General features: G+C 38.0%; 1 pseudogene; it reads left to right on the forward strand.

Annotated features, from left to right (window-relative positions):
* Positions 1-3,533: 3,533 nt before the first annotated feature.
* Positions 3,534-16,225, forward strand: LOC113253151 (AP-3 complex subunit sigma-1-like; annotated as a pseudogene).
* The last annotated feature ends 986 nt before the right edge of the window (positions 16,226-17,211 follow it).

The raw sequence follows: 17,211 nt of genomic DNA on the forward strand, positions 1-17,211 counted from the left end.
CTTGTTTTAATTTTTTATTTAAATTCAATATAGGGGGTACCTGGATGGCTCAGTTAGTTAAGCATCCAACTTTTGATTTTGGCTCAAGTCATGATCTCAGGGCTCTTAGACCAAGCTCTGCGTCAGGCTCTGTACTCAGCTGGGAGTCTGCTTCTCTCTCTCTCTCTCTCTCCCCTTCTCTCCCTCTGCCCCTCCCCCTGCTCACACACATTCTCTCTCTCTCAAATAGATAAATAACTCTTTTAAAAAAATAAATTCAATTTAGTTAATATATAGTGTATTATCAGTTTCAGGGGTAGATTTTAGTGATTCATCGGGCTTATACTATAACCAGTGCTCATTACATCAAGCGCCCTCCTTAATGCCCATCACCCAGTTACTCCATCCCTCCACTTACCTCCCCTCCAGCAACCTTCAGATTATTCCCTATAGTTAAGAGTCTCTTATGGTTTGCCTCCTCTGTTTTTATCTTATTTTTCCTTCCCTTCACATATGTTCATCTGTTTTGTTTCTTAAATTCCACATAGGAGTGAAGTCATATGGTATTTTTCTTTCTCTGACTTATTTCATTTAGCATAGACCTTCTAGTTCCATTCACATTATTGTAAATGGCAAGATTTCATTCTTTTTGATAGCTTTTTGATATTCGTGTGTGCATGTTTGTGTGTGTGTGTGCACGCGCGCATATATATATGCACATACACACACCCCACATCAGCTTTTTCTATTCATCTGTCAGTGGATATCTGGGCTCTTTCCATTTGGCTACTGTGAACATTGCTGCTATAAACATTGAGGTACATGTGCCCCTTGAATCACTATGTTTGTATCTTTTGGATAAATACCTAGTAGTGCAATTGCTGGGTTGTAGGGTAGCTCTATTTTTAACTTTTTGAGGAACCTCCATACTGTTTTCCAAAGTGGCTGCACCAGTTTGTATTCCCACCAACAGTGAAAGAGGGTTCCCCTTCCTCTGCATCCTCTCCAACAACTGTCATTTCCTCAGTTGCTAATTTTAGCCATCCTGACTGTTGTGAAGTGGTACCTCATTGTGGCTTTGATTGGTATTTCCTGATGATGAGTGATATTGAGCATCTTTTCATGTGTCTTTTGGCCATTTCTATGTCTTCTTTGGAGAAATATCTGTTCATGTCTTTATTTTTTAAAAAGCAGAAATGTATACATTCTTGCAAATCAAATTTTTCAAGACTATTTTAAGAGGAACAATTTGTGTATGTCCACACTTCTATTTGTCACCTGAGTTTATATTTATGACATGTATAAATACTAATAGTTTTAATTTGTGTCTACCTATCTTACTGTTTTCTATTGTATACGTTTAAGACACAAGAAAGATCAAAATTTCTAAGCATAAAAACCTATTTTATATCAGAATTTTAAGGGATAATTAAAGTATGATATTCTAATTAGTTATATTAATTTCTGGTATCTAGGTTATAGATAATTACTAAGACTTCTGCAATCAGATATTTTTAAACAAATTTACAGCAGTGGAAACATTTAGGGAATGGGGCATGACATCCAGGGCACACCTTTCCAAACACAGTTTACCTTACTTCCACTAACTAGTTTATGACTCAAAACTGAGAAATCAAAGAAATGGATGATGGCAATAAAAAATTAAACTCTTACGCAGAGAATCTCTATACTTTCTGGAGGTTTCAAAAGCCAGGAACTGTTAACTGGCCTCCATGCTGTTTTCTTGAGGGGCTTAATATCTACTAGGCAAAGAGACATTCACAGATTTGTGTAAATGGAGAAGTACACAGAAAGGAAATGAGGGCATCAAGCGCTTAGGTGTTTTAGGGAGCAGTTAGCACTTCAATGTGGGTGGACCACAAGGAGAACAGGCGAAGAGATGAAGGGGGAGACTCTCACAAGGATTCACCATGGGAGGCCATGAGCTGCCATATGAAAGCAACTGGACTTGATCTTAAAAATAAGGAACCCAGTGAAGAGTTTTAAGGGGGAGAGGAGACAATATGATGAGATAATATCACTGATTTTCGTTTTTAAAAGCTAAATCTTGTATGGTATTTTAAATTGCTAAACTGCACATCCAGCATACCAATGTTACAAACAAACCTATAGGTGTTTGCGTGTGGTTTATATGCACAGGAAAAAGGAACATGTTCAAAACAACCCCAGTCGTTACCACCATGGAATGGTTTTGGGGTGATGAGAGGGGACTTTTAACTTTATAAATATATTATTTGAATTTTCCCAACAAGCGTCTACTTACTTTTTCAATTAAAAAGAAAGCTCAATCTGGCAGCAGTGTTGATGTGCAAGACCAGAACTGAAGAAACCAATTAAAAAGCTGTTGCAATTTAATTGTCCAAATGACAGACATTGAGAGTCTAAACAGAATCAGCAGCATCAGGCAAAGAGAGGAGGAGGTGGGTTTGAACTATATTAAGGGTGTAGACTAAGGAATGTGGTGATGTTGGCTCTGGAATAAATGAGCAAGAGGAGGTTAAAATGACTTCCAGCTAAAGTGACTCAGTTACCAGCACAGGATATATAGGGTGAAAAATATATTCCTGCAGGTTTAGTAATGTTTGAGACATCTGTGGGGTATCCAGGAAATACTGATCTCATTATGGAATTAGATTTATATAACTAGATCCACAAGGAAAAGCAAGGCTTGTTAGTGGCAGAGCTAAGCATAAACTCAAGTATGCTAATCCTATCAGGTAGTGTCCTGGCAGGAAGCAGAATGAACCCCAGGTGGTTCATGCAGAAACAATTAATAATTGGGGTGTGGGGGAAAGGAACAAACCAAGGGAATGAGACACTCAGAAACTAGCAACAGTGGAGAGCTGCTTGTAAAGACAAAGGAACAGGGAAGAAGGAAAGTCTAGGGACCATTAGAATTAAAACCGTGGAGGAGGGACACCAGTTGAAAATTTGAGTAGTGGAGGGATGCAGTGACTGACAAGGTTGGCCCAAAGCAAAAATGAAGCATGGAAGAAATAACCTGGCCTACCACTCCTCCCAGTGTCCTATCTCCATTTTCCTGAGTCCTATTGGCCAAGCCCAATCAGAAGGAAGCAGAGGTCAAGGGAGTTCTGGATCATGCAAGTTCACAGAAACCAGCTTCCAGGGACACAGAGGTAAGCAGAGGAATACTGGAGAATGAATCTGTAAAAGAACAGTCATCATCACAGGGACTCCTGTTCAAAGATCTCCTCTGGGGAGTTTAAAATGACCTGGAGGAGGAAGAGCAAAATGACACATACGAAATAATTATGAAGAAGCTGTCCTGGACTTGAGATCACGGAGACGTGGGTTCCAATCCCTACTCTGCCACTTACTGGCTCTGTGACTGGACCATTGATCGTATTTCTCTAAGCCTTCAACTGTAAAATGAAGATAAAAATACTGAGTGTAGAAGATTATCATGACAATTAGATATTTTATGTAAATGTTTCACCCAATGCTTGCTGTCAACTAAGAGCTTCATGAAGGTTAAGAGGAAAAAGGGATGATGCCAATGACTCTGAATGGCAATGGTTGCTCATTCTGATCCTAAAAAAATCAGTATGAGCTGGAATGGACAGTGGTTTTCAGGGTACACCTTGAATGACAGGCAAGAACAAGGAGGTGCGTGGGAAATACTAGCATGATTGATTGAGGACATGGAGATGTGAACAGCCTAGTGTGTGGATGACTATAAGAGAATTGATGGATTTGGAGGTTTACTTACTCTCACGCCATCTCTGAGAGCCAGCAGCCCAGGAAAGAGACACATCTCATACGTCTATCACCCCAATCTCCTCCTGCCAGCTGACCTTATGGCCATCAGCTCTCACTTCTCGGCTGAGAAATTACTTTTGAACACCTTAGTATGCTTTTCCCTTGAAGGGCTGAATATAATTCTGCAAGTGGTTAAGTAATGTTAAAAGAACAAATCTGAGGAATACACATTCTCCTGACTTAAGTCAGAGCAGAGAGCGTAGCCCAAAGAAACTGAACCAAGACCTAATTTTCACAGTCTTTCTTGATAAAAAAAAAAAATAGGGCTTCTGGTACTCTCCAAATGCCTTTGATTTCCAACAGCAAAATTCTAATCTACTCCTTATATCCTCATGTCTTTTAATGTCTGCCTCATTTTATGTCCTCGTTGTTACAAGTATGCTGGTGTTAACCCCCCCTAACACACTGTAAGGTCATTAAAAGAGATCATTTTCCTCTTATCTATTGCAACTGTGGTTCCCAAGTACAAACTTGTACCAGAATCACCTGGGATACTTGTTAAACTACAGACTCGAAGACAAAGTTCTTTAATTCTGTCAGTCTAGGATGAGACCCAGAGGTCTAATTTTTTTTTTAAGTTTTCCAAGGAATTCAGATATGCTTTCCTTTTGAGGAATATCCAATACTCAGCTACTAGGACATTATCTCCAATACCTATGCCCAATGGGTAATAAAGAGAATAGGAAAATGAAGTGGCTCAATTAGAAGAATGTTCTTTTATCTCATGCTAAGACATTTTATTCTGAAGACAGAAATGCGGAAAATGTTTAGAAAGGAAAGGGACATAGTAAGGTCCATGTTTTACACAAACCATTCTGACCACCATAGAAAGGTGCTGCTGTAGAACAAGAAAATTTCTAAGGCTGAGCAGTGATTTTAGCAAACTGTGAGGTGGGTTTGAATTGGGGACAGTGGAAGTGGAGAGAAGGGAAGAGATGTGAACATTTCAGCAATAATAAACAGGTATTGGGATGCCTGGTGGTTCAGTTGGTTAAGTGTCTGCCTTTGGCTCAGGTCACGATCCCAGGGGTCCTGGGATCGAGTCCCATATCAGGCTACCTGCTCAGCGGGGAGCCTGCATCTCCCTCTGCCTGCTGCTTCTCCTGCTTGTGCACACTCTCTCCCTCTCTCTGACAAATAAATAAAATCTTAAAGAAAAATGGGAATTAATGATCAAGTAGATGTGGGGAGGAAAGGCAGACAGAAATGACAAATAACCACTGTGTTTCTGACTTGAGCATATGGGTAGAAAGAGATCAGAGTGGAATAACAGAAAGTGTAACAGACTTGAAGTTGGGGAAATTGTTTGTAGGCAGATTGTTAGCCAAATGATGGAGTGGACTTTCATGATCCGATATCATGCCCACATGATTCTATATGATATACATTAACCTCAGAAAACCCATCCAGATCCCAGATTTAAATGTGGGGATCATTGATATACAGGTGTTAGATGAAGCCATGTATGTATCACAATACTCCAAGGAGTGTATGTTGACTGAAAGAAGGTGTACTAAGGAAGGAACGCATCTGTGAAATAGGCTGAAGATTAAAACCAAAAGGAATTTGTGAAAAGCAATCAGATAAGTTAAAGAAAAACCAATGCAAAGAAAAAGCTGTAAAATCATAGGTAATGAGCTCCCCATCATAAGAGTTATTCATGCAGAAGACACATGTCATAATTGGATAATTGTTGCATTAGACACAGGTCTGAGTCCAGTGCAGAGGGAATAATACCAATACAGAGATATCAGAGAAAAAAAATCAAATGGATCTATTTTTCACCATTTACTATTTAAATGATCTTGGAGGAATTAAATGATCTCTTGAAGCTTTTTTTTTCTTACTTTATGCTGTAATTATCTATTTCACAGAACTGTTGTTAGGTGAAAATAATATTAAAGGGATTCTTTAAATGTCTACTCCCTCTCCTACTTTAAATCCATATATAAAATTTCAAGAAAGTGTGACACAATGTCTTCTTTCATTAGGTATATGTCAAAGCCTTCTCATTTTACAAGGTCCTAATGACCACACAACTTTAAATTCTGTCATTTTTTTCTATATAAATAATGGGTAAATTTTTGATGTTGCAGAAGGGGTTACTGTGTTGGGAGAGGATCAGACAGTATTTCCAAATCTAACGTTCTTAATACTGCATTCTAGAAGATAGGAGGGAACTGAAATTAAGCTTCTCCCCAGCAGTTTGTGAAAGCCATTCTTTTTATCCTCTTGAAATTTGGGACCGTTGCCCATCTTTTTTCTGGCATCTATCCTATTCTCTTGATTTCTGAAAGATTATCAGCAGGTTATATACAAACTATCATAATTTTTACAGCAGAAAATATCTTTCCCTCCTAAGTAAAACAACAAGCTTTAATTTTCTTTTACCTAAATGCCAACAAAGGAAAGAAGCCATTTAATTATTTGTCTTTTAAAACATGTTTTTCATTGCATTTGCAAAGGTTTACAAGGAATACATCTAGTGCTTAATTGCTTGTAGCTAGGGAATACAATTATTCTTCTGGAGTCTACCAAATATTTATTGTGATTGCCTCTGCCTAGGTTTCAGGCTCATACCACAAAGATTGAAACTAATTGAGCCCAAACCCCAAAGCTATTAAATGATGGCAGATTTGTGTTGAAAAACAGGGGTAATGTCAAGCCTTTGACATGGGGGGTTGGGGGGAAGGGGGAGTGGTGTTAATGTATTTTGCTCTGCTGCTAGAAAAAAACTGATTGACAGAATTCATTCTTTGCCACATAATCATGTACTTCTTTGTTGACCCATCTGGTCCCCTTAACAGTGTGCTAATACCATCATAAAACAATCAGATTAAATTGGTCTTCTGGTGATCAATGGATAATATGGTTTCAAATTATTCTTAGGCTTTGAAGCCTTTCCTATTTAAATTATAAACAGAGTACTACATATTGACAGGGCTTTTCCCAATATTTAGGTGTGTGGACTAGAAATCATAAAGTCTTTCAGCGTCTCTTTGACAGCATTTTTTTACAAAGTACTATTTAAACTCAAAGGCTCCTGGGTAACCTCTTGCTTATACCTAACATTCCTTACAGATATACAATTATCCGTCCTTAGCTGTTTTTACTCCCACCTCATCTCTACTTAAAACCAATGTAGCTCATATTATTAGAATAAAAATCTTACTAAGAGTAAACTAAGGAACACTAACAGAAGAACAGAGCAACAGCTGTTAAAAAGAAGGGAAAGGTAAAGCAAAAACAAAAAAAAAAAAAAAGAAGAAGAAGAAAAAAAGAAAGAAAAGAAAAGAAAACACCTCAGCAATTTCAGAGTTCCAGAAGTCAGAAAAAGGGCCCTGAGTTGCAAAAGAGATAGCACTTACTCATAGGAACTTCAGCTATTCTATCTCCTAGATAGCTCCTGATTTCCATCCTCAATATCCTAAGTCAGAATCTCATCTTCCACCTTACCCTGCAGCCAGTCCATACAGGTTCGTCTTCCTAAAGCACAGAATTGATCTTGTCACTCTCCTACCTCAGCTTCTTTGAGGACTTCCCATTACTTATAATAAAGTTCCAGTTTCCAAGGAAGGTATCCAAGCTTTCCATATTCTTCTCCCTCCCTATGTGTGACTTATCTATTAGTGTAACCCTGATAACACTCAAAACTCTAACACACTCCTGGTCCTAGAACATGACAGGCTGTTTCATAGCTCTGCTTCCTCACCATGAAATTTTTTGTCTTTAATTCTCTTCCCTAGTTTGTTGTTGTTAAATCTATTCAATAACTACTCTGGAAAACAGCTTGACATACCAAATGGAATTAATCATATGCATACTCTATGTCCCAACCATTTCATTCTCAGATATATACTCAAGAAAAATGTATATACCTGTGCATCAAAAAGCATGTAAAAGAAATATTCTTAGCACCATTATTTGTAAGAACTAAATGTAAGTGGAAACAAACTTACATCAACATTCAGATACATAAGTGCAATATATACATCAAAGGGAATACCACAGAACAATGAAAATTAATGAAAAGCTACAATATGCAACAATATTCAGAAACAAAATGTTAAAACAAAAAAGCCCAACATGGAGGAATACATACTGTGTGATTATACTTTTATATAAAGTTCAAGTATGGATGAAACTTGTCTGTGGTGTTAAATGTCAGGGTAATGGTTACTCTCAGGGAGGAAGGAGGGACGGACTGGAAGGAGGCATGATGACTTCAGCGTTCTCAAAAGGTTTTACTTCTACTTCTACAAAATAACTCATCTACCTGTACACTTAAGTTTTGTGCATGTTTCTGTATGTACGTTTTACAAAGTTTTTTTTTTTCAATTCCTATTTTCCAAAGTCAAGATCAATTACTATCTTTTCCTTAAAGTCTCAGCTGATCACTCTCATTCAGAATTATTTTTTTTCTGAGTTCCCTATGGACCTAATTTTTCTCTCTCAAGGCATTTAATTAACATACATTGAATTTCAGGCATGATGATTACATATGACATGGATTAGATAATTTAAAGAAAAGACCCTTTAAAAAAAAAAAAGGCAAAGAAACAGAGAAAATTGGGAAAATGTGATGACTAAATCTGGGTTTTGGTGGACCCCTCGACCTAACAATAGTCAACAATTATCCTGACCAGATCCTTCTGCTGAAGTAAAAAAATTCCTCCTCCTCACACATGCCCCTTATCCAGTTATGCAATGATGTTTGTTTTCTTTCTTGGTGAAACAGGATACAATTTGCTTTATGTTTCCAAATATCGGAAAGCAATGAGCAAAGAAACACGTAGCAAATGAAGCATGTCACCCTGACCCAATGTTGTGCTTCACAATATTTACAGGGACATGGTTCATGAAAACCAACTAAGCTATCTCCCAGAGCTCAGCAGTGACGTTCAGCCCTCAATTCGTTTTCCAGGGGCATGAATTGAAGCTGTCAGCTTCATCTATACTTAGCAAACCTAGACCTGCAGCAACTCTTTCTATTGCTCATACCCTTATAATCAGCCATACTTTTGCAGGAAAATCCATTTCACTGCTTTTGTAATCCCAGGTGGCTAAGATGTCAGCTTCCCAGGGGCATTTGTAAGTTGCCTTCAAGCCAGTTAGTCCTGACCCTCTTTCTCAGACAAAACAATTCTCCTGAGACTGTTTTTCCATAAAGTCACAGAGCTGTCCTAGATGGCTGCATCACTTAACTCTCTGTGCTCAGACCTGTCTTCCCCTCTACCTGGATCCCCCACCCAACACACATGTATTATGAGCTCACTAAGGACAAACTGTGTCATTGCCCACAGCACTTTGCCCATTGTAGATAGTTGTTTCTTGACCAACTAGAAGAAATATGGAAGAATGTGGAAATCATTTTCATTCCCCTGGCTCAATTTTTCAAAGTATATGGAATGGACCATTATTCTTCTGAGCCAGAAAGATGCTCTCAGCTCTTAAATGCCCAATTGAAATTTTTTTCTTTACTCAATTCCTACTTTAAATGAAGGAAGGAAGAAAAGGAAGGAAGGGAACTTTCAATGTTGCATTTAGACATGCTCCCCAACTCCTGGAAGCATGTGTTGAGCAGTGGAAATATGGCCTTCACAGTGTTTAATCAACACAGGAGAAATGTTCATTCAGACTTTCAACAATACTGTCTGGTCTGCCCCTTGCTCCCTACTTCTGAGCCACAAAGTCCTCACTGACAATCACTGCCTACTTCTTTTTAACAAATTTAAAGGCTATCTTGGTGTTTCTTCTTCTTTTGACTATTTTCCCTCAGGAACACCATAGTTTGGATTCTGACTGTTCAGGCTAGTTGTTTTGTGTTGCTTATGTTTTTTGTTTTGTTCATTCCAATCTACTCTTTTGATAGAGCTCCTAGTTGAAATGTTTAAGAATCTAAGCCACTAAACCTTATTCATTTATTCACTGAAGATTTGGCTATCCCAATCCTCGTTTATTGTCTTTATCATCACTGCTGCTGAGGCAAGTGTGTATGTCTGTTACTTTCAAACAGACATGATCTGGTCTTCCCTTAGGCAGTAAAAACACTGGGCTTTTGTGCTTAGGCTAGCTGCTCTAATTTTCAAAGGCTCAATGCTACAAATGTTTATATTTCATGTATATACCATCTTCTGGGGCCTGGGAGACCTCTCCATCTCATCAGTGGAAGGAGAAGGAGAAAAGAGAAGGCATGATGATTTCATTCAAAACAAAAGCAGGCCCAGAAATTATACACGTCTTCCTGTCCACATCCCCTTGGCAATGGATCTGGGAAATGGAGTCCCAGGAGGGGTCACTGCCCCTCACAAAAACTCCAAGTTATGAAAAGATGAGCATGAAATTTTAGTGGACAGTTATCCAACTCCACCACGGTGCCCACAAGGCTCTCCCTTGACTACTTAAGGAATTCATAACATCCTCCTCTCCCAACTTCATTCATCATCTAACGAAACACTTACTGCAAATTACTATATGTTAGGCACTGTACCAGGCCCTGGGAATATAAAAATGCGATCCTTGCCCTCAAGGATCCCAGGTTTAGTCCTAAATCTAGAAACTGGATTGGTAAAACAATATATCTGAACATCCATGGAAGACAGATATTAATTATTAAATGAATATCTAATTACAAGTGATTAAACTTCTTAAGAGGAGAAATACTGGGTAGGAGGGAAGGAAAACAGAAGGATCTTAGTTTGGAGGGGAGACTGATGAAGCAATTCTTCAAAGAAGGACCAATCTTTTATTTGGTCCTCAACATTTTGTTCACTTTTCCTCAAAAATAATTTTGAATTACTATGCACCATGTCCCATTTTTAAGTTGATGCCTGAAGTTTTTCATGTAAGTTGGCATGAACGAGCCTTAATAGTCAGAATTTTTTTTTTGCCACAAATTCACATTTATTCAACTTCTACCTTAGAATTTCAGGTGTTTTATGCTTGAAAGCTTTTTAAATTTCTCATTCTATAATACATCTCTGCAAAAACATTTACCTGAAGTCAAATTCAATTTTTGAAGTATTTTCTTTAAGACTTTAGTTGTTAAAGGCTGTTTTATGGATAGTGATACTATCAGCATATAATCGATAAAGGTGGAGAACAGAATAGCGATAGCCAAGAGTCAGACTGTGGGGAATGTTCTACTTCAAAAGGGAAGCAAGGACAGAATTTTGGGAGATGAGGAATGTTTGGATATCCTGATTTGGGGATATTTACACAATCCTTTGTCTTTATCAAAATTCATAGAACTCAGTAACAAAAATCGATTTTAAAAATAAGTGTTTACAAATTTAAAAAGAGAAGTAACATCGATGTTTGACATTTTTTTCCTTTGCAGCTACTCTCTTTTTCCCTCCTGAAACTCCAAATCTTTCATTTTAGCCATGTGTAATTTTTTTTTCTCTAAAGCGATCTTTCCCTCGATATTACCTGTATTTTACTCAAATCACTGCTACCATCTTATTTAGAGTCTTCAAATTTTGAAAAGCATTACGCTTTTGATACTGCCCAATTGAGAAGTTTACTTTCCTCCTACTTGATAGGCTAGCATTTGAAAAGAGACTAAAAAGTATGAGTGGCAAAGTATCATGTCATAAAGAGAAAAAAAATATCCAAATATGCGTAGACATTATCTTTATTGAGTATTTTTCAGAAAGTTACTCTTTTAAATCCTAAGCATTAGAGTTAAGACTCCAGATATTTTCTCCCAAGACATGGGTATAAGTCTATTTGACCTCTATTGCACAATTTTTCTTTCCTTTTTCCTTTATATACTCAGAAGTTTTATAAAAACAAATAAGGACCCTGACTTGCTGTGCAAAGGTGGAAACAAATACTGCAGGAAGATAACCTAATATTGTACAACAGCCTGCTGGGTCAACTATCTCACCACCAGAGAGCCGATGCCAGTATCCACATCAGTCAGCTGTCAACCCATAACCAAAATACTTTCCAGAAGATGGCAGCGTAGGAGTATCCTGAACTTATCTCCTCCCACAGACACACCAAATCTATAGCTACATATGGATCATTTTCCTTTGAAAAATATCTAAAAATTATGTCAACTGCTTCTCCACAACAAAAAATAAAAAGACCACATTGAAACCAGGAGGAGAGACAGAGATGATCTCACCAAAAACCCCCAACCCCAGTGGGGCAACACACAATAGGGAGGAATCTTAACAGCCTGGTATTTCTCCTGGAAAAGTAAGGTATTGGTACCCCATATCAAGCACCCCAATCCCTGGGATCTGCACGACAAAGATGAGCCCCTAAAACATCTAGCTTAGAAAACCAACAGGGCTGATGTCCGGAGATCCAAAGTGCTCAAGGAAACTGAAATTCCCTTTCTGAAGGGCTTGTATACAGTTTCACTTGCCCCTAACCCCAGAGGAAAAAAACGGCAGTTTGTAAAGCACCTAGGCTATAAGTAAAAGAAATGCATTGGCTAATCTAAAAGCATCTACTGGAGGAATGGGTTATGGTTGAAATTATCCCCAGAGACGGAGGCACTGGTCGGTGCCAATTTTGCAGCTAGCACAGGCTAGCTTAGACATGGCACTTCCTGCCACCTTGCTAAAATAGGAGGGGGCAGGCATTTACACCACTATCCTGCTGCCTTGCTGAAACCAGAGAACAGGTATGGTTCCAGTACTCTCCAACTTCCTGGCTGGGGCAGGCAAGTATGAACCATCATGGCATTCTCTTGCTCCCTAGATAAAGTCAACAAGCATGGGAAGTTGTAACAGTCCCTGCTAGCTGGTTAGGGCTGGTGAGTGGAAGCAGTCATGGCATTTGTCCACCCCCAACCTAAAGCTGCTGCATGTACAGAAGTAAGGTACTCTTTCACTGCATTCCTGAAGCCCACAGAAGGACACCATCAAGACTCTTCCCACTTCCTTTCTGAAGCCAGTGAGTGAGCCCTGCCCCTCTACCTCTACCTTGTTACGGCCAAAAGGCATGCACAATCCACACAAGGGATATCCTTGATTGCCTGGCTCTGGGGGCCAAGGGGGCTGGCAGTCCTGAGCTTCACCGGAAAGTAACAATGGGAAAGAGTGTTCTTGGCAGGCCTCCATACCCAGGGCACTACATAGACAGACTGAAACACAACCCCAGACTTCCTATGAAAAAGCCTATTTACCTAGCCTGGAACTTCAGGCTGAGAGACAGGCTTCAGGTTTCCCATACATCTAAAGGCTAAGGAAGTGCTTCCAGGGAAGATAACCAGGGAGAAACAACCTTTGCATACCATTTTGGCCTTGCTACAATTTGATGAGAAATGAGACTTCACAGAAAGGAGTTTCTACACTTGTCTCTACACTTCCCCAATTTCTTATAACTGTTGCACAAGATACATCTCCAGATATCCTAATCTAGAGGCCAGCAGTATTTACAACTGTGGCCCCATAGGATGGTATATATATTTACATACTTTAAAAGCTGCTGCTTGAGAGTTCGATTTCCAATCAGCCTGAAACTAGGGGCTAAGATTCCTCCCCTTGGAATGGTCACCTCATAAAGTTCTCAGCACACCCTCAAAAATGAGGATATATCAAAAATAAATTGAGAAGTTTAGACAATCACAAAGGTTTTGAGAGACAACCAAGAGCTAGGGCAGGGTAAATGAGAAGCTTCATCTACTTGAAGCCACTCCTTCAAGACAGAGGTAGCTGCCCCACCTTATATGAAGAAACAAAAAGAGTCAAGCAAAATGAGGAGAGAGAAATATGTTACAAATGAAAGAACAAAACAAAACCTCAGAAAGACCTTAACGATACAAAAAAAATTAAATTCCTAAGTTATTTGCCTGATAGAGAATTCAAAGCAATGGTGATAAAGATGGTCACTGATCTTGGGAGAAGAATGAACACATTGAGAACTTCAATAAAGAGATAGAAAATGCAAGAAAGTACCAAAGAGACATCACAGGACTGAAGAATACAATAACTAAACTGAAAATACACTAGATGGGTTCAAAAGCAGACTGGATGTAGCAGAAAAATCAGTGAGTTGGAAGACAAGCAATAGAACTCACCCAGAGAAGCAGAAAGGAAAAACAATTTTTTAAGAATCAAGGTAAATTAAGGGACCTAAGGGACAACATCAAGCAGAATATTTGCAATATAAAAGCCCCAGAAGGAGACAAGAAAGGAGCAGAAAACTTGTTTAAAGAAATAATGGCTGAAAACTTCCTTAACCTAGGAAGGAAACAGACATCTAGAATCAGGAAACCCAGAGAGTTCCAAAATTGATGAAACCAAAGAGAAACACACCAATACACATTTTAATTTTAATCCCTTTAACCTTAAAGAAACAAAAAAAGAAGAAGAATGAAGCCCAAAGAGTAATAAAGATCAGAGTCAAAATAGAGACCAAAAAAATAAATAAATAAGAAAGTAAATAAAGAAGATCAATGAAGCTAAGAAGCTGGTTCTTTTAATGAACAAACAAAACTGTCAAACCTCTAGCTAGATTCACCAAGAGGGGAAAAAAAAAACATTCTCATAAGAAAAAAAAAAAAAATCAAAGAGGAGTCACAACTGGTATGACAAAATTCCAAAAAATAAGAGCCTACTATTAACAATGATAGTCCAACAAATTGGACAACTTAGAAGAAATGAAAAAATTCCTAGAAACTTACAATCTTCCAAGACTGAATCATAAAGAAACAGAAAATCTTAATAGACCAATTATTAGTAAGGAGATTGAATCAGTAATCAACAATCTCCAAACAGAAGTCTAGAACTGATCAACCTCACTGGTGAATTCTACCAAACATTCAAAGAGAATTTCAAATCTATCAAACTTCTCCAAAAAATTGAAAAGTAGGCAATGCTTTTCAACTCATTTTATGAAGCAACCATTACCCTGACACCAAAATCAGACAAGGATGCCTAAGAAAATAATAGGTATCTCTGATAACACAGATGCAAAATCCTCAACAAAATATTAACAAACTGATTTCAGCAATACATTACAAGGATCATACATCATGATCAAGTGGGATTTATTCCAGGGATGCAAGGATGGTTCAAGAATTGCATATCAAGTAACATGATACACCATACTAACAAAATGAAAGATAAAAATCATATGATCATTTCAATAAATGCAAAAAAATTAAGTATTTGACAAAATTCAACATCCTTTTATGATGAAAACTCTCAAAGTAAGTATAGAGGAGAGGTACCTCAACATAACAAAGGTCATATACAACAAACCCACAGCTAATATCATACTCCATGGTAAAAAACTGAAAGCCTTTCCTCTAAGATCAGGAACAAGACAAGGATCCCTACTCTCACCACTTTAATTCAACATAGTATTGGAAATACTAGCCATAGCAATTAGACAAGAAAGACAAGGCAAACAACTTGGAAAGGAAGAAGTAAAACTGTCACTATTTGTAGATGATAGGACAGAATACACAGAAAACCCTAAACACTCTACCAAAAACAAAAACAAAAAAAAAATAGGACTAATAAATGAAGTCAGTAAAGTTGTAGGATACAAAATTAATAACACAGCAGGTGGGGAAGGGTTGCTGGCAAGATTTCCAGGGGAGGCTCACACACCAGCCCCTACCCAGTCAGCCCAGCTCCTCTGTGATGAGGACAATACTCATTTTCACCATGGGAAGCTGGGGCTCTCCAAATTCTACCAGCCCTCCTGTGAAGTTATGTAACAGCAAACCATCAGGGAGACATTCCATTTGGTATCTAAAGGATGAAAACATTTCCAACTGCCTAGAAGGAGGATTGTTAATTGGACAATCTGACAACAAACTGGTTTACAAACATTATACATTATATTTTGGCTTCTGTGTAGATTCTTCAGAAAATGAACTTGGCATTTTGGATCTAGTTCAAGTATTTGTGGAAACATTAGACTAGTGTTTTGAATATGCCTCTGAACTGGATTTAATATTCCATGTAGACAAGGTTCGCAGAATTTTTTTTTAAAGATTTATTTGAGAGAGTGAAAGAGAGAGAGAGAGAGAGAAAGAGAGAAAGAAAAAATGTGATCGGGGCAGGGGCAGAAGGCGAGATAAAATCCTCAAGCAGACTCCCCACTGAGTGCAGAGCCAAACAAGGGCTGGATCCCAGGATCTCGAGATCATGACTTGAGCTGAAACCAAGAGTCAGACGCTTAACCAACTGAGCTACCTAGGCACCCCAAGGTTCACAATACTCTTCCAGAAATGGTGATGGGGGAATGGTAATGGAGACCAACACAAATGAGACTGTACACAAACTGATGCACAAAATAAACTGGAGAAATCCTAGGCTGGCTCAGAGGGAGCTCTGTCCTGTGCTGTACCACCTGTAAAGAATATGAATCTCTCTGAGATCCCAAGAAATACTAACATGGTGACATCTGTATAAAAGTGCCAAACATGCCCTCTTTTAAATACAAAATTAGAAAGGCTACTCCCAGGTAAAATCCCAAGGGAAAAGTCATCTAAGTTTACCATGCAGTTGTTTATCAAAAATTGAGGAAGAGTGTCTCTTAACTTTTGCTCTTGGATTTAAGTCAGGGTACTATATAAAGGATGTGTAAAATCAATACCAAAGTTCAGTGTTGCTTTTCTTGCTCAGTGATTTTGAAGAAATTGAGTAATTCCAGTGTGATATTTCTCTTTTCTAAACTGCACTCCTATGCTACCACCTAAGGCATGCCCTTCTGGCTACTACAGTATTTCAAAAGTTTTTGAGACATTTCCTTAAATTATGTACAATCCAAAATGTTGTTTTGTATGGATCACAAGTGCAACAACCCACCTTCTTTCTGCTGTTTGTCACAACTGTTATTTAAAGAACCAAGTATGTACTGCATGAAAACATCATGACCTCTTAGTTTAAATAAACTCCGAGTTAACTGGACTTCTAAAGCACCTTTCTGTTTGCCTGATATCTACTTGAACAATCACTTTTATGATTCTCTGAGTCAACAAAGTATATTTTTCACAGTTAAAAAATTAATAGACAGGGGCGCCTGGATGGCTCAGTCAGTTGAACATCTGACTCTTGATCTCAGCTCAGGTCTTGATCTCAGGATCATAAGTGCAAGCTCTACATTGGGTTCCATGACAAGCATGGACCATAATAATAATAGTAATAAATATCTGCTGCATTTCTATATACCAATAAACTATAAGAAAAAATGAGAAAACAATCCCATTTACAATTGCATCAAAAGAATACCTAGGAATAAATTTAACCAAGGAGATGAAAGATCTGTACATTAAAAACTTTAAGATACTGATAAAAGAAACTGAAGATACAAATAGATATTTGAACAATATTATTTAATCCATGAGCATGGAATATCTGTACTATTCAAAGTAATCAAAAGATCCAATACAATCCCCATCAAAATTCCAGTTGCATTTTTCAGAGAAATAATTCTAAAATTTATATGAAACCA

Source organism: Ursus arctos, unplaced genomic scaffold, assembly GCF_023065955.2.
Source record: "Ursus arctos isolate Adak ecotype North America unplaced genomic scaffold, UrsArc2.0 scaffold_17, whole genome shotgun sequence".
Classification (NCBI taxonomy): domain Eukaryota; kingdom Metazoa; phylum Chordata; class Mammalia; order Carnivora; family Ursidae; genus Ursus; species Ursus arctos.